Genomic DNA, 23781 nt, shown 5'->3' with positions numbered 1-23781 from the left:
CATTTGCATCAAGCACATTCAAAAATACGCTATTCTTAACCGTCCCCAGGATGACACCGGGGTAGGTATGTCCAGGAGTAGAGATGAGCGAACCGGTCCCGGTTCGGCTCGAGGTCGGTTCGCCGAACGGAGCTCCCGTTCGAGTTCGGCTCGTCGAACGTTCGACGAACCGAACTCGAGCCAATAGGAAACAATGGCAGGCAATCACAAACACAGTAAAACACCTAGAAAACACCCTCAAAGGTGTCCAAAAGGTGACAAACAACTCACAACACAACACAAACACATGGGAAAGTGACAAGGACATATACTCATGCGAAAACAAAACAGCTGGACAAGGAAAAAGAGGAGGACACACAGATATAGGCATGGCACGCCATTCTAAAATCATGTAAAACACCGCAAGGTGACTCCAAGAGGAGTCTCCCTTTTTTCCAAAAATTGGGCCCCACACACACCCACCCCTTCAGTGGCAGCAGTTGTGCCCCAGTTGTACACTTCACAGCTACATTTGCATCAAGCACATTCAAAAATACGCTATTCTTAACCGTCCCCAGGATGACACCGGGGTAGGTAGCAAAGTCTTTCCTGATCCCAGCTCTGTTCATCTTGGCTTATTTTAAAAACACAGCAAGCAAGGGTTACTCCAAGCGGAGTCTCCCTTTTTTCCAAAAATTGGGCCACACAGACACCCACCCCATCAGTGGCAGCACTTGGGCCCTAGTTGCAAACAGGATGTTTTGATTTGCATCAAGCAAAATCAAAAATACGCCATAATTAACCGTCCCCAGGATGACACCGGGGTAGGTAGCAAAGTCTTTCCTGATCCCAGCTCTGTTCATCTTGGCTTCTTTTAAAAACACAGCAAGCAAGGGTTACTCCAAGCGGAGTCTCCCTTTTTTCCAAAAATTGGGCCACACAGACACCCACCCCATCAGTACTTTACCCTCCACACCAGTCCCAAGCTGGAAGCACTGCAGCACTGCCTCGGCGAAGCGGCAACAGGCTGTGCTGCAGCTAATCTGCATAGGTGACAAACCCCACAATGCAGAAGAGGTGTGGACAGCTCTAAAACAGCATGCAGATCACTGGCTCACACCTCTGAACCTAAAGCCAGGAAAGGTTGTGTGTGACAATGGCCGGAACCTGGTGGCGGCTTTGAGGCGAGGCCAGCTGACACATGTTCCATGCGTGGCCCATGTGCTCAACCTCGTGGTTCAGCGGTTTCTAAACTCATACCCAGAGCTGTCTGATCTGCTGGTAAAAGTTCGCCGCCTGTCTGCACATTTTCGAAAGTCACCTACTGCTTCAGCCGGCCTTGCCGGCTTTCAGCGTCATTTGCATCTTCCGGCTCACAGACTGGTGTGTGATGTCCCCACGCATTGCTGATATGTGCCCGTTCAAGTGTCTCGGGAATTTTCAACAGATCCGTCCGAAGGTGGATGGCCCCTTATTATGTCACGAGGATGGGTCCTTTTTATCGAGATACCAATTTGTGAGTGTTTTTAGGGCATGTTTGAAGTCGTTGGGGTTAGATCCGAAGTCTTTCGGATTGGGGCAGCGAAGGAGGCCTCTATATGCGGCCTACCGGAGGAGACAGTTAAGCAGATTGGTAGGTGGAAGTCGCAGCGCTTTAAGTCGTATGTACGTCCCCAGGTGGTTGTTGGCAATTGAGGGGAAAAGGGGGGGGTATTAGGGTAGCAATGGGGGGGTGAGAGTGTGTGTTTTTTGTCAATTTGGTTTGGTGAGGCAATAAAATGGTGTCGTCTGTACATTTTGTATTGCAGAAGCACCCCCCCTTCCTTCCCTGGTCTGGATCCTTGGCCACTCTTATGTGTATTGGGGAGCCCGACGAGCGGACGCGAGATGGAACGGGAGACAGCTAGGTTTTGAGAAGGACCTGGCTCTCGTGCGATGGCTCGGTGTTCGGGGGTTAGGGTGGAACAGGGTGTTGCAGGAGGTGCATAGATACGCCCGGTTGGACAGACCTCCTGACATCTTAGTGTTGCATGCCGGGGGGAATGATTTGGGTGGGCGTCCTTTTCGAATCTTGATAACGGACATCAAACATGATTTGTTACGGTTATGGGTGTCGTTTCCAGGTCTAACGATAGTCTGGTCGGAGATAGTAGCGAGAAAGAGTTGGCAGAAAGCGCGGTCAGTTGACAGGTTGAACAAGGCGCGGGCGAAGGTTAATAGGGCGATCTCGAAGTTTGTTAGTCGGAACGGGGGTATAGCAATACGGCATGTTGAGTTGGAAAGGACGGAAGAGGAATTTTGGTTGGCTGACGGGGTACACCTTAATGCGGTGGGAACTGACTTATGGGCTCTTGGCTTGCAGGGAGGTATTGAGAGGGCCCTTTGCTTGCGGGGGGTCTCAGGCACTTGAAGGGTTTCAAGGTGCCTTCGTTGTGGTGTTGTTTATTGGTGGGTCCTTGAAGTTGGTTTAAAATTGGTTCGGGGATTCATCCGGGTATGGATCCCCTCATTGGCAGAATTGATGGTCCCCTAGTGATTTTGGGGGGGAACCCCGACGGGGTATGTCGGGGCCCCTGGGGGTGTGGTTGGGGTTGACGGAGGATTAACCCTAACCATTTGGTGCTACTGAGTCAGTGTGGGTAACGGCTGGGAGCAAGTTGAGGTTTTTTATTGCTCGGTTATGGGAATCACCAGGGTTTTGGTAGCTTCAAGGACCTTACCACATTGCAAATTTTATTGGTTATGTATTCTTGTTAATAAAATGGCTGCTATGGCCAAAATTATCCAAAGATAAATTTGTGTCTGTGTAATTACTTTTAAATAAGAAATGGGAATGGAGGTGTGGGGTATGAAAGGAAGACCGGAGTCAACAATTCCAGGGTCAAGCATGTTTATTTGCGTAAGCTTCGTTCCAGGGTAGAAAGGGTAAGAGTGCCTTTCAGAATTCGAAGTGGTCGGACTGTACGGACCACCAAGAACTGCAGGAGAGCTTGAACATCTTCCCATGGATGTGCGACATCCTCCCTCATCAGTTACGTAGGTAAGCAGGTTCTCAGCATTGCAGCCCATTTGTTGTCTTAAGTTAGTTAAGCGGGGTTAACTAACCTGTCAGTTCAGCCTCAGGTCTAAAGCAGAGGCCTGGACTCCACTCCTTACTCCTCACTCCACAACTCTCCTTAAAAACAACTGACTCCTTTTTCCTGCCCCGGGGTCTCCAGACCCTTAGGTGGGCGTTTCCTTCCGTCTGGTCCTGCCCACTGGTGTGCCTGTCTTTCCCTGGGGGAGGTGACTAGGGTTTTCTGGTTGGCTTTGTGTGACTTAGGTGAGGGAAGTTGTTATGCGGGGGCCTATGTGTGACTACCTGCAGTGTCAGGGCGTCACATATGTATGTGTGTATGTCTGCTAAAGGAATCCGCACCGTCATATTTACAAACACAAAATTTTGACTCTATGCACAGAAGAGAGTCATGCTATTTACATGATTTGTGTTTTTTTACCTTTTAAAACTATCATTAAATGTTAAGTTTTAGTTAGGGATTTATGCTTCTGTCTGTCTCTCTCCCAGTCTCTGTCATCTGTCTGTCTCTGTGTGTCTCTATCTCTATCCATGTCTCTCTGTCTCTCTATCTCTGTCTGTCTCTCTGTGTCTGTCTGTCTTTCTCTCTTTGTGGCTGTCTGTTTCTATGTCTGTCTGTCTCTTTTCCAGGTCTGTCTCTTTTCCAGGTCTGTCTCTTTCCCTGTCTGTCTGTCTCTTCCCCTGTCTGTCTCTTCCCCTGTCTGTCTCTTCCCCTGTCTGTCTCTGTATTTCTTTGTCTGTCTCTGTCTGTCTCTTCCCCTGTCTGTCTCTTTCCCTGTCTCTCTCTGCCTGTCTCTCTTTGTCTCTCTCTGTCTGACTCATTCCCCGTTTGTCTCTTTCCCTGTCTATCTCTGTATTTCTTTGTCTGTCTCTATCTGTCTGTCTCTCTCTGTCTGTCTCTTCCCCTGTCTGTCTGTTTCCCTGTCGGTCTGCCTTTTCTCCTGCCTGTCTCTGTATGTTTGTCTTTGTCTGTTTCCCTATCTGCCTCTGTCTCTTTCTCTGTCTCTGTCTGTCTGCCTTTTTTCCCTGTCTATCTCTGTCTGTCTCTTTCCCTGTCTGCCTCTGTCTGTTTGTCTCTGTCTCTTTCCCTGTCTGTCTATGCCTATCTGTCTCTGTCTGTTTGTCTCTCAGTCTGTGTCTGTCTCTCTCTATCTGTCTCCCCACTGACATCATATTATCTCACACATAAGCTTCTTATACTATGAATGTCCTTTGTTCCTATAGCAACCAATCACAGCTGCTATTAATAACTTGCAGCTCCCACCTCCATTCAGTTTAATGGAGGCAGGTTTTTTGGAGAGTAACTGTAAAGGTTAAATATTCCTGTTAAAACATAGTCTACAACGTTCCCTGAGTCACATGAGGTGTCTGCAAAATTTTGTGTTTGTAAATATGACGGTGCGGATTCCTTTAGCAGACATACACACATACATATGTGACGCCCTGACACTGCAGATAGTCACACATAGGCCCCCGCATAACAACTTCCCTCACCTAAGTCACACAAAGCCAACCAGAAAACCCTAGTCACCTCCCCTAGGGAAAGACAGGCACACCAGTGGGCAGGACCAGACGGAAGGAAACGCCCACCTAGGGGTCTGGAGACCCCGGGGCAGGAAAAAGGAGTCAGTTGTTTTTAAGGAGAGTTGTGGAGTGAGGAGTAAGGAGTGGAGTCCAGGCCTCTGCTTTAGACCTGAGGCTGAACTGACAGGTTAGTTAACCCCGCTTAACTAACTTAAGACAACAAATGGGCTGCAATGCTGAGAACCTGCTTACCTACGTAACTGATGAGGGAGGATGTCGCAAATCCATGGGAAGATGTTCAAGCTCTCCTGCAGTTCTTGGTGGTCCGTACAGTCTGACCACTTCGAATTCTGAAAGGCACTCTTACCCTTTCTACCCTGGAACGAAGCTTACGCAAATAAACATGCTTGACCCTGGAATTGTTGACTCTGGTCTTCCTTTCATACCCCACACCTCCATTCCCATTTCTTATTTAAAAGTAATTACACAGACACAAATTTATCTTTGGATAATTTTGGCCATAGCAGCCATTTTATTAACAAGAATACATAACCAATTAAATTTGCAATGTGGTAAGGTCCTTGAAGCTACCAAAACCCTGGTGATTCCCATAACCGAGCAATAAAAAACCTCAACTTGCTCCCAGCCGTTACCCACACTGGCTCAGGAGCACCAAATTATAAGGGTTAATCCTCCGTCAACCCCAACCACACCCCCAGGGGCCCCGACATACCCCGTCGGGGTTCCCCCCCAAAATCACCAGGGGACCATCAATTCTGCCAATGAGGGGATCCATACCCGGATGAATCCCCGAACCAATTTTAAACCAACTTCAAGGACCCACCAATAAACAACACCACAACGAAGGCACCTTGAAACCCTTCAAGTGCCTGAGACCCCCCGCAAGCAAAGGGCCCTCTCAATACCTCCCTGCAAGCCAAGAGCCCATAAGTCAGTTCCCACCGCATTAAGGTGTACCCCGTCAGCCAACCAAAATTCCTCTTCCGTCCTTTCCAACTCAACATGCCGTATTGCTATACCCCCGTTCCGACTAACAAACTTCGAGATCGCCCTATTAACCTTCGCCCGCGCCTTGTTCAACCTGTCAACTGACCGCGCTTTCTGCCAACTCTTTCTCGCTACTATCTCTGACCAGACTATCGTTAGACCTGGAAACGACGCCCATAACCGTAACAAATCATGTTTGATGTCCTTTATCAAGATTCGAAAAGGACGCCCACCCAAATCATTCCCCCCGGCATGCAACACTAAGATGTCAGGAGGTCTGTCCAACCGGGCGTATCTATGCACCTCCTGCACCCTAACCCCCGAACACCGAGCCATCGCACGAGAGCCAGGTCCTTCTCAAAACCTAGCTGTCTCCAGTTCCATCTCGCGTCCGCTCGTCGGGCTCCCCAATACACATAAGAGTGGCCAAGGATCCAGACCAGGGAAGGAAGGGGGGGTGCTTCTGCAATACAAAATGTACAGACGACACCATTTTATTGCCTCACCAAACCAAATTGACAAAAAACACACACTCTCACCCCCCCCATTGCTACCCTAATACCCTAATACCCCCCCCCTTTTCCCCTCAATTGCCAACAACCACCTGGGGACGTACATACGACTTAAAGCGCTGCGACTTCCACCTACCAATCTGCTTAACTGTCTCCTCCGGTAGGCCGCATATAGAGGCCTCCGTCGCTGCCCCAATCCGAAAGACTTCGGATCTAACCCCAACGACTTCAAACATGCCCTAAAAACACTCACAAATTGGTATCTCGATAAAAAGATATATGTAATAAGGGGCCATCCACCTTCGGACGGATCTGTTGAAAATTCCCGAGACACTTGAACGGGCACATATCAGATGCCACAACCATCCCCAAACGGACTAGTCTACCCACACCTCTCTGATCAGTTTTCGATTTCCTAATCCAAAATTCAACTCCGTTTTCCACTGACATAATGTCACCCCAATCCAAGCCCCCGGGGAACGCCTTACTGGGCGATACCAACTCCCCAACCCGCAGGGCTCCAAAAAACGCCAAAGAAAAGGCTAACTTAAACAAACTCACCTCAAACGGAGATAGACAAACCCCCCACAACGCCCTACCCAGCCGGGTAGGGACCCAGCCCAGCCCAGCTGGGACCCAGTTTGAGCGAGGAACGGAACAAGTCCTTCCCACACCAAGGTTTGCAGGCCCTACCTCAGTCAGGGTTTCACCCACACTCTACAGCTCCGGAATGTCATGCTCTTCAGCCTCCTCCTCCTCCTGCGCATCCTCATCCACTTTACCCTCCACACCAGTCCCAAGCTGGAAGCACTGCAGCACTGCCTCGGCGAAGCGGCAACAGGCTGTGCTGCAGCTAATCTGCATAGGTGACAAACCCCACAATGCAGAAGAGGTGTGGACAGCTCTAAAACAGCATGCAGATCACTGGCTCACACCTCTGAACCTAAAGCCAGGAAAGGTTGTGTGTGACAATGGCCGGAACCTGGTGGCGGCTTTGAGGCGAGGCCAGCTGACACATGTTCCATGCGTGGCCCATGTGCTCAACCTCGTGGTTCAGCGGTTTCTAAACTCATACCCAGAGCTGTCTGATCTGCTGGTAAAAGTTCGCCGCCTGTCTGCACATTTTCGAAAGTCACCTACTGCTTCAGCCGGCCTTGCCGGCTTTCAGCGTCATTTGCATCTTCCGGCTCACAGACTGGTGTGTGATGTCCCCACGCATTGGAATTCAACTCTGCACATGTTGATCAGGATATGTGAGCAGAAGAGGGCAGTTGTTGAGTACCTGCATCACCTAAGCCATCGGGAAATGGGTCAAACTCCACACATAACACCTGAGGAGTGGAGATGGATGTCCGACCTATGTACCATCCTCCAAAACTTTGAGGACTCCACCAAGATGGTGAGCGGCGATGACGCCATTATTAGCGTCACCATACCGCTTCTCTGCCTTCTAAAACGGTCTCTGCTCAAAACCAAACATGATGCATTGCAGGCGGAACACGATGAGTTGGAGCAAGAAACAGTAGTGGGTGTGGGTGATAACACACAGCCCAGCCTCGTCTCATCACAACGTGCAGTGGAGGACTATGACGAGGAGGAAGATGAAGACATGGAGCAACTCTCCGACCAAATTGAGGATATGACATGCATACCAGTCATATGCTCAGTTCAGCGTGGCTGGCCAGAGGACAGGGTAGATGAGGAGGAGGAGGAGGAGAAGGAGGAGGACAGCATGTTCAGTCATCGTGTTGGTCTGGATATTGAAGTGATGGCTGTTAAGAGTCTGGCGCACATGGATGACTTTATGGTAAGCTGCCTGTCTCGTGACCCTCGCGTTAAGAACATCTTGGCCGACAATCATTACTGGTTGGTAACACTGTTAGACCCACGCTACAAGGAGAACTTTATGTCTCTTATTCCCGAGGCGGAGAGGTCAGCCAAAATGCAGCAGTTCTGGAAGGCCATAGTCACGGAAGTAGGCAAAGCATTCCCTTCACAAAACGCTAGCGTCATAATTGTAACACTATTAGTTAAAAGAAAGGGATAAACTGTAAAAAAAACAAAATAAGGCATAACTTTTTTTTAACATCAATTTTTTTTTTTTAGATTTAACCAAAGAATGTGCACATTTGTTATAATAAACAAGTGAAAAATGTTGAAAATCAGTCATCCAAAGGTGTGTGAAAAAAAAATATATATATGGTACCAATAAAAATGTCACTTTGTCCTGCAAAGAATGCAGCCCCCCACATTATTTTTTTCCTCTGTGCGGCCCATACACCCAGCCGAGTTTGAGACCCCCTGCCTTACACTATATAGATATCATGTTCATTCCCCATCTATCTTGCTCAGGAGAGCATCTCCCTCCCCCGGCACCAAGAGCAGCTCATACTGAATTGTTACAATGACTACATTGACACCCCCATACTTTGCACTGACGAGGGGCAAGCACCCCGAAACACCGTGTCTGCAAATTGGGATTCTGATCTGGCTTATATATCCTGAGTCATATTGCAATGGATTGTTGAAAATCCACTTGTGACTTTTAGGATCGCTACTTCCAATAGGTGGCGCTGTGCTAGAGTTTGTCTCCTTTACTGGAGAGACAATTTGTACATTGACTAGTAACACTGCACACAGAAATGCACCTTAATATTCCACTGTTAACCCTTTCCTCCCAGCAGTAACACACAACTCCTCACCTTGATATCATGGTGATTTATGGTCAGAATGACTTCAATGCGATCAGTGATTTCTATTCTAGCTCTGCTCACATAGATTTTATATCCACACTCAACTATAGGCCGTTCTTCATATTTTGGGGGTTTTTAGTCAGATATACTAGTTTGTGCCTGTATAGTATTGGTGTAGATGGGAGTGTAGGGCATGGGTTACATGGCACTGTGGTGGGATACTGATGGGAGGTATTGGTGCTGTGTTTGAGGCTTCTACTGGGTATTTTCCTACAAATACTGGAACAGCTCACTGCTTAGAATGATCCTTCCCAGCTCTATAATATATTATATATACCCCACAATGCAGGCTCACACACACATTTGTCTCAAGTGTGTTGTAGGGACACAGATACAGTCTTGGTCATGTGACTAAAGGCTACTTTACACACTGCGATATCGGTCCTGATATCGCTAGTGTGGGTACCCGCCCCCATCTGTTGCGCGACACGGGCAAATTGCTGCCCATGCTGCACAACACCGAACAGAACCAGTCACACATACTTACCTGCCCGGCGACGTCGCTGTGACCGGCGAACCGCCTCCTTTCTAAGGGGGCGGTTCGTGCGGCGTCACAGCAACGTCACTGAGCGACCGCCCAATAGCAGTGGAGGGGCGGAGATGAGTGGCCGGAACATCCCGCCCACCTCCTTCCTTCCTCATAGCGGCTTTGAGGCAGGTAAGGAGAGGTTCCTCGTTTCTGCGGTGTCACACGGAGCAATGTGTGCTGCCGCAGGAGCGACGAACTACATCGTTACTGCTGCAGTAACGATAATCGAGAATGGAGACCCATGTCACCGATGAGCGATTTTGCACGTTTTTGCAACGATGCAAAATCGCTCATCGGTGTCACACGCAGCAACATCGCTAATGCGGCCGGATGTGCGTCACAAATTCCGTGACCCCAACGACTCCGCATTAGCGATGTCGCAGCGTGTAAAGCCCCCTTTAGTGGGAGTGGTGTACAGGGTCTTAGCAGTAAAGAGTATTCCATATTTCTGCCAGATACCCACAGAGATATTGAAATCTGAAAAAAGAGACTTCTGCTCATTGAAGGTAAGAACTGCTCACATAGCGTTCAACTCCACAGCAAACGTGTGCTCTAGCACTGGCATCTCAGCAGGGATATTCCCCTACTACACATGTGTGTCTGGGTCGCTGTGACAGTTTACAGGACATAACTCAGGGCACCTAGACAGAAGGCAGATGGACTACTTTCTATTTCTGGTGTAGAGCTTAGTACAATATATATATATATACTATTACATGTGACACATGTACCTTGTATTACCATTATTCGCTGTATATGAACCCCTTTTCTCCGGGCATTATTTGTCTATAGCATTTTTCACGAACCTGAGGCAACTGAGAACCCTTCAGTGAAGGAATTCCACTAACCCTCACAATACCAACCAGGGGCCTCCCTGCAGTAACTCAGGTAGTTGTACCCATTCTCTTTCCGCATTCTATGTGTTCTTCTTCTTTCTTCTGTTTTTTCTTTTTTCTTCTTTTTATTTCTATCATGTAGTTCAGGGGTTTATAGATATATGTCCTGCATCTCATATTTCCTTTAGTGGTGCTTCTTACCCATTCTCATATCATTTACCCTAGTATTTCATGATCCTGAGGCGACTGAGAACCCTTTAATAAAGGAATCCTTTTTCACTTGAATTGTCAAGTGATACTTACCAGTGACTATCACGTAATGTTACAGGTAGTTGCATTTTCTTCCTCTTCTTTCTCTCCTTTCTTCTTTGTCACACGGTCCATTGTGTTATAGCCCACGTGTCATGATAACACTTGTACCATCTTTTCATTTAGATTCCACCTACAATTATTTACCGATTCCAGTTCTGAAATAGGCTTTCATCATCTACTCACTAGAATTCTCAAGTGCATAAGGTACTGAGACATATACATGTTCACACCATTATAAAGAACAAAGTATAAACATTGAGGTTTTTCTCACACCCATGTTCCTGTGTTCTTTGATATGATATGTGTTCATTTCCTTCACTATATAGGATTGCAAGTTTTCCATTTGTACCTTAATGGCAATGACGCTATACAATTGAACACATATCATCCTGTTATCCATATAGGTGTGTATTTACCTGCTTGACTATTTTTGGTTGTTTGATCCAGAATGTTTCTCCAGATAGGTCATGTGGAAATTTTCTTTCCTCAGTACAAATGTTTTCACTATGGCTTTGGAAAAATTTTTTGTATGTGCATCATGGTTATTTGACCCATTGTACTCTCAAGTAGCAATATATTGTACTGTTATGTTGTACTATGTACTAATTACGTGTTTATATGGTTTTGTAACCCTTTATGATCTTAGATAACTTTATCCTTGATAAAGACCTAAAAACAAGGTCGAAACGTTGGATGAATTATCCTTTTGCACAAATAAAGAATTTTCAGCATTCCAAGAGTTCTTTTCTTACGTTATTGATCACTATAGTGTGCCAGAGCTATTTCTATTGAATTGACTCTTATTTTTTCTGAGCACCTGCTATATACACAGTGAGCCAGACATATTCAAGTTTCATTCAGAAGGCAGAGGGAAGCCTTAGCAGCTGAGCCTATATCTTGGCTTGTGAGCATTAGAACAGGCCGGCGATTACAGGGTAACATGAAAAATGTCCAGCTTGCATTATGACTAGAACATGACAATATCCTTTTAAGTACTAACCTATGATGCGTTCCTAAGCAGTTGATGTTATATGTTCTACATTTCATTTTCTGCATACTTTACAAGTAGTAGAATTTGCTTTGATATAGGCAACTGGATTTTCACAATGAAAAGGCAAAGGATAACGCCCGAAAAAGACGCCATACATTATGTCAGTGCCATCCCTGACAAACCTGGATTGACCATGAAATACATCAATCCCCTTAAAGGTGAGTTAAAACAAGTTTTAACTAAATTGCCTTAATATTGTCATGCATTAGAATGACTGTCTTAGGTAATGATAAATATTTTCTACAGGAAGAGGAGTGTTTGCTGAAACTGAAATCGAAAAAGGGAGTTTTGTTGCAGAATATCGAGGCGAGCTCACGTATGCACTTACGATGGTAGACAACTACTCGAGATTTATGGTTGTGGTACAAGTCAAAGATCTAATGGCCCATACTGCAGCGAAGGTCTTCCAAGCACACTTATGCAGACCTCATGGCTACTCAGAGAGAGTCCTCACAGATCAAGGCACTGCCTTTGAAGCGGAAATCTTCAAGGACTTCTGCAGCTTTTACCGATGCAGGAAGATGCGCACTACACCCTACCATGCTCAAACCAATGGTTATCAACCTGCTCAGGACTTTACCCCATATTCCAGATGTGGCCTTACAAGTGATTTATAGAGGGTTAACAATACGTTGGGATCACCGGATCTAATCTCCCTTTTTATACACCCTAAAATCTTGTTTGCTTTAGAATAAACAATAACATCATAAAGGTATAGCAGTACCGTTTCAAAGTTTCGGTGTCCCAAGCAGCATTCCATCAGCCTCTGGAAGGTTCCTGGCAAATTGCACAGCTCGAAGGGCATGCTTTTGAACTCGCAGAGACCCATCGGGGTGGCAAAGGCGGTCTTCTCCCGGTCTGCCTCAGCAACGGACACTTGCCAATAGCGACTAGTGAGATCAAGGGTAGAAAAATAATTTGCAGTTCTCAATGCAGCTAGCTATTCCTCAATACAGGGGAGTGGTGCTGTCCTTCTTCTTTAACAGGACCAACGGAGCTGCCCAGAGGCTACAACTGTCACGGATAACCCCAGCCTCCTTCATGTTGCTCAACATGTCCTTGGTACACTGGTAATGTGCAGGTAGTTTTGGCTTATATCTCTCTTTGATGGGTGGGTGTGCACTTGTGGGGATGTAGTGTTTGACCCCTTTTATTCTTCAAAAGTCTAGCGGATGTTTGCTGAAGACTTGCTCGTATTCTTGCACTAGCCTGTAGACCCCCTTCTTGTGATGTGAAGGTGTGGAGTCAGTGCCTACGTGTAATTCCTTACACCACTCCTCTGGCTGACTTGGTGAGCTGTCACTGAATGGGTGGGCTGAAGCAATGGTGGATGCTGCTGTTTGGATAGCATGTGTATCTACTGAGAACAGCTTATCAATGGTGGCAAATCGGAGCAGCTTAATCTCTTGCTCTCCGCAGTTCAACACTCTCATGGGCACTCTTCCCTTCCATATTAATGAATAAAACTATGATGTAAATAGCATATAGATACCCCACAAATGCAGATAAAAGTAGGTTATGGGAAAAGGGGGAAGAGAGAAACAGGAAAATAGTGGAATAAAGTATACCTTCCAGGTGGGAGAGGAAATGGCAGCACAGCCAGTGGAGGTGAAGCAAGGGGAGCCTGCAACTAAAGAGTTGAGAGCGTTATCACATGGTGACTGAGCCTGATTGTAACGGGAGCATAGAGGTGCCGATCCTGTCTTACCTGCGTTGGTGTAGAAGTGGGTGTCCTGTGGTGGAGTCAGCTGTGTGCAGTGGTGGCCGTGGGTTCTTTTATGTGCGACCGTAGTAATAGCTGCGCCCACTTCCTGTATGGGAGTGGAATGCAGTGAGGCTAATGGAACGCACGCCTGCGCATTTGTGTTTAACGTCGCGCATGTGCAGAACGGAGAAAAGGCTGCGCTCACTTCCTAATGAAAGGGAGTGAGACGCAGCTGGGAAGGGAAGGGAAAAGATTAGGGTTTGGGGATGATGAAAGGGCTTTCTACGGGCAAGGATGGCAAAGGGTGGCAGTGACGGAAAGTCAGGCAGCCTGTCCTGTCCTGTCCTGTCCGTCCGTCTTTTTGTATCATGAATTGGAAAGACTGCAAGGGGGAGGGGAGGTGCTTGGAGGAGGAGGAGTTATTCAGATTAATTGCAGTGGGCGGCGGCTGCAAAAAGCATCATTCTTCTTGTTTTTGCTCTGCAAAACAGCCTTTTCAAGGGTTGGCTTGGGTGACAAAATGTCTTCTGTAGGCGTGGGTTTGTCTCCCTCTCCCTAAGATGTGTCCGGTATAGGCCAGGGTGCCACTCAAGGCCGTAACCAATTCGGGTTATAGCTTCTCGGCCTTTTGGCTAAGATCAAGTGTAGTTTCGGAGGACGCTACCTTGGTCGGTACTGGAAGGTGCCTGGGATTGCACGTCTGCCGGCCTTGAGGAAGTGTGTGCGCCTTCTGGTGACACATAGCCCTCTTGTGCCTGGACGGTTCCCAGGCAACGGGAGGCGATCACCTTTGTTATTTTGAAGTCCTACTGATAAACAGAAAAAAAAAAAAATTAAATCTGTTCTTATCAGTTTAATATCTGATACGTCCCCTCTCTGGGGACCATATATTAAATGGATTTTTAGAACAAGGAGATGGAAAAAATCTTGCTCTGTCCACTCCACGCATTGACCTGGTATTGCAGTACCTCCAGGACCGGTGCACCCCTTCTTAACCCAGTTTCCAAAAGCAGAACTCAATTCACCTGATTCAAATGAGCCCCATTAGTGAATTGAAAGAAAGCAAAAACTTTATATGCACCTCAATTTGGCCAATTCACTTTTCACACTTTCACCCTTTTTTTTATCTTTCACACCTTTTACTTGCTTTATTGATGCAAAAGCTGTGCCAAATAGCAAACTCATCTCCACTCAACTTGACCAACTCTGCTATGTCCCGTGCAGTATCTTATTCTCAGTCTTATCTAGATCATTTGCAATTGAATAGAATAGATCCCTTTTGGACACATTGGATTCAGCTGCTGCAGTGACTGCAGGTGTTAGAAGATGCAGACTTGGCATCAGGTGCTGTCTATCAGATTCCACTCCAATTAAAGCTTCCATTGTTTTTCGGTGTTTTCTTTGAGCAATGATGATGTCTTTAGTGATCTGTTGGCTCCCTCTCCTGGAGGAAGAGTTTGCTTGCTCTTGGACTTTCAAAAAGAGAGGTCATGATAGACATTTAGCTTCTGAGCCCAATTGGGGACAGTCATGGGTGATGAATGTTTTGCAACCTGCTGCGAAGCCTGATACCGCAATATAAGGAACGTCAAATACTAAGAATGGGCGGCCTATGAAAGAATTAGTACTTTCATTAAGCATACTTAAACGGCTAATTGGGAATAGACAAACTGTAAAAAGCCCTCTGAGAAAGCCCCTCTCTAACCTTTGTTAGTAAGCTTTTCTGTAGTCTGCCTGTTGATGTATTTTCCGTTTGAACAGTGCACAACATGAAGTGACGGAACACTGGCTTGTCACAATGTCCCCCGCTGACATCACGATAGCGCTGCTGCCTAGAAAGCCAGCTGCGCAGCAGAAGTTGCTCTTTGGGTGGGATGGTGGGCTAATGTATCTATTCCTGCTTGGTGTGAGTTTGACATGATCTAGAGCAACGAGTTCCAGCGGCTAGCGGTTGATTATTGGCTGTAATGGGGCTTTCTGGCTGGTGCCAGCCTTTCTTCTTAGCACACAGGAACCACAATCCCTACACCATGCTTCGATGGATTCTCTCATCCCAGCCCAGTAAAACTACATATTTCACACAGTTATAAGCAGCCCATGGGCATTCACCTGGATTAAAACCCATAACAGCTCATAGACCAAACAATCAATCTACCACTGGACCAAAGACAGGAAGCTAAATCCACTGCCTGCGGTAACTAACTTAATCCTATAGTCTACTCACACAACAAACCCAAGAGAAAGGAAAAAAACATTGCTTCGATTATCCATCCAATGAAAACGCATAACCATTGTGAGCCATTGGACAATGCAATTGCACACATGGTGACATGGTGCACGGCCCAATGAATCAAGTCTGTACTTCATATTCACGGTTTAAGCCCTTGGGTTCTAATGTGTCCAGAGTACATATCCAGAAAGATTCCCTTTCTTTGTGCTAAGCACAAGTCAACAATACGTTGTAAGCAGATTCTATTACCAGTCCCACACCATTTTGTGACGCATAATCGCACAGTGGCCCAATTAAGATTCCAAGTCATCGAACATGTCCCAGCCATACGCAGAGGAGGCGATAGAATTAGGAAGCTCAAAGAAAGGGAATCTTTCTGGATATATACTCTGGGCACGTTGGAACCCAAGGGCTTAAACCATGAATATGAAGAACCGACTTGATTCATTGGGCCGTGCACATTTTTTCTAACGCCCGGTTCTTTTTCGTGTTCACACTATATATGGTTCCAGTATGTATGGAGTTCCATTCTTCCTTGTTTTTTATTTGTCATGTTTGTCTGATTACCTTGTCTAACAGTTTTTTCTCCCCTTTCTTTACCTTCCAGGTTCCCATAGTCACGTGAAATATCCCTGTTGCACTTGATTACGGCTCACTATTCACTATAGGATGTCTTATATCTAACATCACACTCTCACCCATCAGCACTCTATAGGTTTGTATAAGGTATGCGCTTACACATCCGGTCCTCCATAGGTATTTCCACTTATGTAGCACTATCCCTATGATCACTCATAACTCATACCCTTGTAGTCAATTACAGCCTCCTCTCTCCCCTCTCCCCTTCTCCCTTTCCATCTATAATTTTGCCAGTACAATATTAGTTTACATTAGGCACACACTCACATATTCCTTTCCTTAGTGACTTATTGTAATTCACATTCGCATACAATTCTCTATGCCTGCCCCATTACTACATTCATACCTACTTGACCCTATCCTGATACCCCTTGTCTCACCTTGTTGGTCCCTACACCTGTTATCATCTCCTTTCCTGTGTCTGTCTTGTCACACAACACATTTTAGCATATCCCTTGTGCTCCTTATTACCTGTCCTGCCTATTAGAATTATGTCCATTATGTCCATGCATGGCCCAATGAATCAAGTCTGTACTTCATATTCATGGTTTAAGCCTTTGGGTTCCAATGTGCCCAGAGTATATATCCAGAAAGATTCCCTTTCTTTGAGCTTCCTAATTCTATTGCCTCCTCTACGTATGGCTTGGACATGTTCGATGACTTGGAATCTTAATTGGATCACTGTGTGATTATGCGTCACAAAATGGTGTGGGACTGGTAATAGAATCTGCTTACAATGTATTGTTGACTTGTGTTTAGCTCAAAGAAAGAGAATCTTTCTGGATATGTACTCTGGGCACATTAGAACCCAAGGGCTTAAACCGTGAATATGAAGTAAAGACTTGATTCATTGGGCCGTGCACCATGTCACCATGTGTCCAATTGCATTGTCCAATGGCTCACAATGGTTATGCGTTTTCATTGGATGGATAATCGAAGCCATGTTTTTTTCCTTTCTGTTGGGTTTGTTGTGTGAGTAGCCTATAGGATTAAGTTGGTTACCGCAGGCAGTGGATTTAACTTCCTGTCTTTGGTCCAGTGGTAGATGGATTGTCTGGTCTATGAGCTGTTATTGGTTTGAATGCAGGTGAATGCCCATGGGCTGCTTATGACTGTGTAAAATATGTAGTTTTACTGGGCTGGGATGAGAGAATCCATTGAAGCATGGTGTAGGGATTGTGGTTCCTGTGTGCTAAGAAGAGAGGCTGGCACCAGCCAGAAAGCCCCATTGCAGCCAATAATCACTTAATAACTTTTTCAACTTGTCATCATATGGGAGGCCTTCCATTCCTTGTAGTAGTCTAGTTGCCCACCTTTGAACTGACTCTAACTTCTGAATGTCCTTTTTAAAATGTGGAGCCCAAAACTGGTTCCCATATTCCAGATGTAGCCTTACAAGTGATTTATAGAGGTTGATCATCTTTACTTATCATTTAAAACTTTCAAACTGGTACACTCAACACATAAAGCCCCCCCCTTTTAAAGAGTAGTTTCCCTGTACCTAAGTGGGGGTCTACCTAGGTTGGAGCGAGTGGACCTTCGGGGTCCGGTGTCAGTGGTGACAGGCAGTGGGGCAGAGGGAACAGTCAGTTCCTCCTCCCTGCTATCATGTGGGGCAGGCGGAGGCGTAGGGGAGCTGGGTACAGGTACATCCCTGGGCACTGGCTCGCGGTTAACCGTTTCCATCATTTCTTCATCCACGGGTTGTGGGAACAGTATCACTGGAAGGATCACCGCACCGTTCTGTGTAGGCCAGTCTGCTGGAAAATCACCCATCATGGTGTGGATTACCTCTTTTTCCTTCTCCACTGGACTGGGAACTGGAGCCTCATCCGCTACTCTCAATGCTGGTGGGCACTTCTTCAGGTGGTCTCGGGAAACCGTGGCCAAAGTCCCCCCCTGGTCACGGCTGATCTGGTAGGCCTTCCCATTCTCCCATCCTGTGGGCTGGACTACATACGGGGTTTTTTCCCATTGATCATCCAGCTTGTGGGCCCTTCTTTTCCGCTTCAGCACTACATCCCCAGGTTGGAAGGAACCGGCAGGCGCCTTCTTGTTGAAGCACTGCTCCTGTTGTCCCCGACTCCGGCACAAGTTCTTTTCAACATACTCCTGGACCTGTCGGTACTGTGTCCTCCGCCAAGTGTCCCATTCAGCTGTCGACAGGAGTGCTTCTGAAGCTTCCAAGCCCATTTCCAGATCCACTGGTAGCCGGCCGGGACGAGCTCTCATCAGGTATGCTGGAGTGCATTTCGTAGAGCTGGAAGGGATGTTGTTGTACATATCGACCAGGTCAGGTAGCTTCTCCAGCCACAGGTTCCGCTCTTCCAGTGGTAACGTCTTGAGGAGGCCCAGGACCAAGTGGTTCATCTTTTCACAAATGCCATTGGTTTGGGCGTGGTAAGGCGTGGTCCGGATTTTCTTGCAGCCGTACAACTGGCAGAATTCCTGGAATACCTCTGCTTCAAAGGCCGGACCCTGGTCGGTAAGCACCCTCTCCGGGTACCAATGCGGTCAACAGAAATAAGCCTGGAAAGCCTTAGCAGCGGTGCGGCCGGTTAAGTCCTTAACTGGGACAACCACCAGGAACCTCGAGTAGTGGTCTACGATGGTCAGAGCGTAGGTGTACCCACTTCGGCTGGGGGTGAGCTTTACATGGTCAAGGGGAACCAGCTCCAGCGGTTGGTGTGTAATGATCGGGTGTAGGGGTGCCTTCTGGCTGGCCTCGTCCTTCCTTCTCAATGCGCAAGGGCCACATTCTCGGCACCAGGCCTCCACAGATTCCCGCATTCCACTCCAATAGAACCGCTCTCTTAACAACATCTCTAGCTTCTTCCACCCGAAGTGCACTGCACCATCATGGTATGCTTGCAGGACGGTGGGCACTTTAGCCTGGGGAATCACCAGCTGGCGGATCTTCTCGTGAGTCTTTGGATTAATCAGCTCGCGATACAACTTCCCCTGGTGTAGGTATAGCCGGGTCCGTTCTTGCCACAGACGTTGGGCTTCGGCAGGGGCAGCAGGGTCTATCCCAGCAGAACCCTGTTCCACTAGAGTCTTGACCAGGCGGACAGCAGGTGCCTGGTCCTGAGCTTCCTGCCAGTCCTGTCGGGGCAGCGGATCCAGGTTCACCCGTTGTTGGTAGACGTGCACCTTCTCAGTGAATGGCCGGTGAAATGCAGGCAACTCGATCTCTTCGAGGTCATCATCCTCTGGCCCCTCTTCCGACAGGTGGGGCATCCGGGAGAGTGCATTGGCATTGACGTTGGTACGGCCGGCCCGGTACTTGATGGTGAAATCGTAGTTGGCTAACCTGGTCACCCACCGCTGCTCCAACGCGCCCAGCTTGGCCGTATCTAGATGGGTCAGCAGGTTATTGTCTGTGTACGCGGTGAACTTGGCTGCTGCCAGGTAATGGCGGAAACGCTCGGTGATAGCCCACACCAGTGCCAAGAGCTCAAGCTTGAAGGAGATGTAGTTCTCAGGGTTCCTCTCAGTCGGTCGGAGTTTTCGGCTAGCATAAGCTATTACCTTTTCCCTTCTGTCTTGGACCTGGGATAGAACAGCCCCCAAGCCCACATTGCTGGCGTCGGTGTAGAGGATGAATGGGCGGCTGTAGTCAGGGTACGCTAGGATTTCCTCTCCGGTCAGGGCTGTTCTCAGCTGGCGGAAGGATTCCTCATGCTTTTCTTCCCACACCAATGGGGCTACTAGGGATCTACCACCCTTGGTCTGTCCTACGAGGAGGTCTTGCATGGGGGCAGCCATCTTTGTGTACCCCTTAATGAAGCGACGGTAATATCCCACCAGGCCCAGAAACTGCCTCACTTCCCTCACTGTGGTCGGTCTCGGCCAGTCTTGGATGGCGGTGATCTTCTCGGGGTTGGGGGCGACACCTTCCGCACCAACCACATGTCCTAGGTACTGCACTCTGGGTTTCAGCAGATGACACTTTGAGGGCTTCAACTTCATCCCATACTTGGCAAGGGACGCGAACACCTCGGCTAGGTGCTCCAGGTGGGCTTCATACGTCTGTGAGTACACAATCACATCATCCAAGTACAGCAAAACGGTCCCATAGGCAGTCTTCTCTCGGTCTTCCGGTGCCACGGCCACCTGCCAGTACCCGCTGGTGAGGTCAAGGGTGGAGAAGTAGTTAGCGGTTCTCAGCGAGGCCAGGGACTCTTTGATGCGGGGCAGAGGGTAAGCATCCTTATGCGTTATCTGGTTAATCTTCCGGTAATCCACACACATCCGCATGGTGCCATCCTTCTTCTTAACCAGCACCAACGGAGCGGCCCAGGGACTACAGCTGTCCCTAATAACCTCTGCCTCCTTCATGTTCCTCAACATGTCTTTGGCGCATTGGTAGTGCGCAGGGGGAATAGGCCTGTATCTCTCTTTAATAGGGGAGTGTGTACCGGTAGGGATGTGGTGTTGAACCCCTTTAATCTGCCCAAAATCTAGAGGGTGCTTGCTAAAAACCCGCTCATACTCCTGTACCACCCGGTATACCCCTTCCTTGTGGTGTATGGGGGTATCATCAGTGCCGACATGTAGCTCTCGATACCACTCGCCTAACTCCCCCAGGGATGAGTGGGAACCGGCAGCAGGCGGTGTGACCGGGGGAACGGCTTCATGGATCGTGTGGGGATCTAGAGTGAACAATTTGGCAAGGGTAGCGTACCGGGTGGTGCATGAATGCACACATATTGGTTTTATAATCTTATTGTATTACTTTATATTCTTATTTCACTTGTGCATATCTCCACCATAATCCTGGCTAAGAAATATAGCTTTTTTTGGGGTACACAGGTAGTAAGGTCTTCTTTCTATTTCTTTAGGGGTGATATAGCCTGGTGGAACTCTAGACCTCTAACATTATATATGCACCCTTTTTCTTTATGGTTCTTGGACACCTTATAACATTCTTCCATACATATATATCTTTCTCATAAATTATAAATAATTAGGCATTTTTATATATTTTATTTACATTTTCATAAATAACTTTTTACAAAGCATGGGGGACATTCTCACATACATATAATTTTCATGTACGCATTCTGAAAATTTACGCATAAACCGTACACACTCCTTTTTGTAACAATTTCTATAACTCATTCGCTGAACTCTCATCCCGGATATTCATTCTTACACCGAATTTCCTGTTATAACACAACATTCATGATTTTTATTCAATTTATTTTTATTTTTTAGGTTTATTAGTAGTGATGAGCGAGTACTAAAAAGCTCGGGTGCTCGAAGCTCGGGCCGAGCCTCCCAAGATACTCGTGTACTCGGCCCGAGCACCGAGCCCAATGTTATCCTATGGGAGACCCGAGTATTTTTGTGAAATGACCACCGGCAGCATGTAGAAACCCTAAAAATGGCACAAAAGTCTCCGAAGAGTGCTCAAATGACATGGCAACAGCATGGGGAAGACCCCTTGAAGCATTTATCACTCAAAAGTCACAGCTGTGAATAATTTTGTCCACGTTTTACGCCATTTTTACGGACTCACCAGAAAACCTTCCAAAATGACACCAAAATGATTTTTCATAGCGGAAATGTTAAGGGCACATACCCAATAGTGAGATAGAGCTAATGTATGTTACTTTTTGAGATCAATACATGAAAGATTTTACGTAAAACATTGTGTGGCACTCCGATGTCCCTGAGAAGAGACGTACATAAAGGCCTCTGAGTCTAATGTGCCCATTTTGAGGAACTGAGTCTTTGTAGTATTTTCCTTTGCCAGGGCAGTCCAAAATTGTGAGGTTCACCAATGCCCCTGCATACAGACGTGCATGATGGCCTGTAAACCTGAAGTGCCCATTGTAAGGAAGTGGGTCTATTGTAGTATAGCCCTTAGGCAGGGCAGCCAAAAATTGGGAGGCTCCACGTTGTCCCTGGATAGAGACGTGCATGAGGGCCTCAAAACATTAAGTGTCCAGTGTCAGGAAGTGGGTGTATTATAGTATAGCCCTTAGGCAGGGCAGCCAAAAATTGGGAGGCTCTACGTTGTCCCTGGATAGAGACGTGCATGAGGGCCTGTAAACCTGAAGTGCCCATTGGAAGGAAGTGGGTCTTTTGTAGTATAGCCCTTTGGCAGGGCAGCCAAAAATTGGGAGGCTCCACGTTGTCCCTGGATAGAGACGTGCATGAGGGCCTGTAAACCTGAAGTGCCCATTGGAAGGAAGTGGGTCTTTTGTAGTATAGCCCTTTGGCAGGGCAGCCAAAAATTGGGAGGCTCCACGTTGTCCCTGGATAGAGACATGCATGAGGGCCTCAAAACATTAAGTGTCCATTGTCAGGAAGTGGGTGTATTATAGTATAGCCCTTAGGCAGGGCAGCCAAAAATTGGGAGGCTCCACGTTGTCCCTGGATAGAGACGTGCATGAGGGCCTGTAAACCTGAAGTGCCCATTGGAAGGAAGTGGGTCTTTTGTAGTATAGCCCTTTGGCAGGGCAGCCAAAAATTGGGAGGCTCCACGTTGTCCCTGGATAGAGACGTGCATGAGGGCCTCAAAACATTAAGTGTCCATTGTCAGGAAGTGGGTGTATTATAGTATAGCCCTTTGGCAGGGCAGCCAAAAATTGGGAGGCTCCACGTTGTCCCTGGATAGAGACGTGCATGAGGGCCTCAAAACATTAAGTGTCCATTGTCAGGAAGTGGGTGTATTATAGTATAGCCCTTAGGCAGGGCAGCCAAAAATTGGGAGGCTCCACGTTGTCCCTGGATAGAGACGTGCATGAGGGCCTCAAAACATTAAGTGTCCATTGTCAGGAAGTGGGTCTTTTGTAGTATAGCCCTTTGGCAGGGCAGCCAAAAATTGGGAGGCTCCACGTTGTCCCTGGATAGAGACGTGCATGAGGGCCTCAAAACATTAAGTGTCCATTGTCAGGAAGTGGGTGTATTATAGTATAGCCCTTAGGCAGGGCAGCCAAAAATTGGGAGGCTCCACGTTGTCCCTGGATAGAGACGTGCATGAGGGCCTCAAAACATTAAGTGTCCATTGTCAGGAAGTGGGTCTTTTGTAGTATAGCCCTTTGGCAGGGCAGCCAAAAATTGGGAGGCTCCACGTTGTCCCTGGATAGGGACGTGCATGAGGGCCTCAAAACATTAAGTGTCCATTGTCAGGAAGTGGGTGTATTATAGTATAGCCCTTTGGCAGGGCAGCCAAAAATTGGGAGGCTCCACGTTGTCCCTGCATAGAGACGTGCATGAGGGCCTCAAAACATTGTTCCCATTGCAAAGGAGCGGGTCTCCTGTCGTTGTAATGTCCATTCTGCAAAGAATGGGCGAAAAAAATTACCACTGGGGGTATACCTGAAACAAAGGCCTAACTCTTGTAACGGTCATCATGGTGGCGCATGAGGAGAAGGAGGAGCAGTCCAGCGATTATCCAAAGTCCAGAAGTGTGTACCCATGGGTGACTGGAGGTACATGGCAAATTCCCGTTACAAACTTTAAATTCCGCTCTCATTTGCTGGTGGTGTGGTGAAGTCTGGCCCAATCCAACCCTTGTTCATCTTGATCAGAGTCAGCCTGTCAGCATTTTCAGTTGACAGGCGGGTGCGTTTATCTGTAATGATTCCACCTGCGGCACTAAAAACACGCTCTG

The 23781-nt window shown here is 47.3% G+C and overlaps 1 pseudogene; it reads left to right on the top strand.

Moving 5' to 3' along the window:
• The first annotated feature begins 14068 nt into the window (after positions 1-14068).
• Positions 14069-14275, top strand: LOC142285904 (U2 spliceosomal RNA; annotated as a pseudogene).
• Positions 14276-23781: the final 9506 nt, after the last annotated feature.

The sequence above is a fragment of the Anomaloglossus baeobatrachus genome, unplaced genomic scaffold (assembly GCF_048569485.1).
Source record: "Anomaloglossus baeobatrachus isolate aAnoBae1 unplaced genomic scaffold, aAnoBae1.hap1 Scaffold_633, whole genome shotgun sequence".
In the NCBI taxonomy this organism is placed as follows: domain Eukaryota; kingdom Metazoa; phylum Chordata; class Amphibia; order Anura; family Aromobatidae; genus Anomaloglossus; species Anomaloglossus baeobatrachus.
This window is presented reverse-complemented; position numbering and strand designations above follow the sequence as displayed.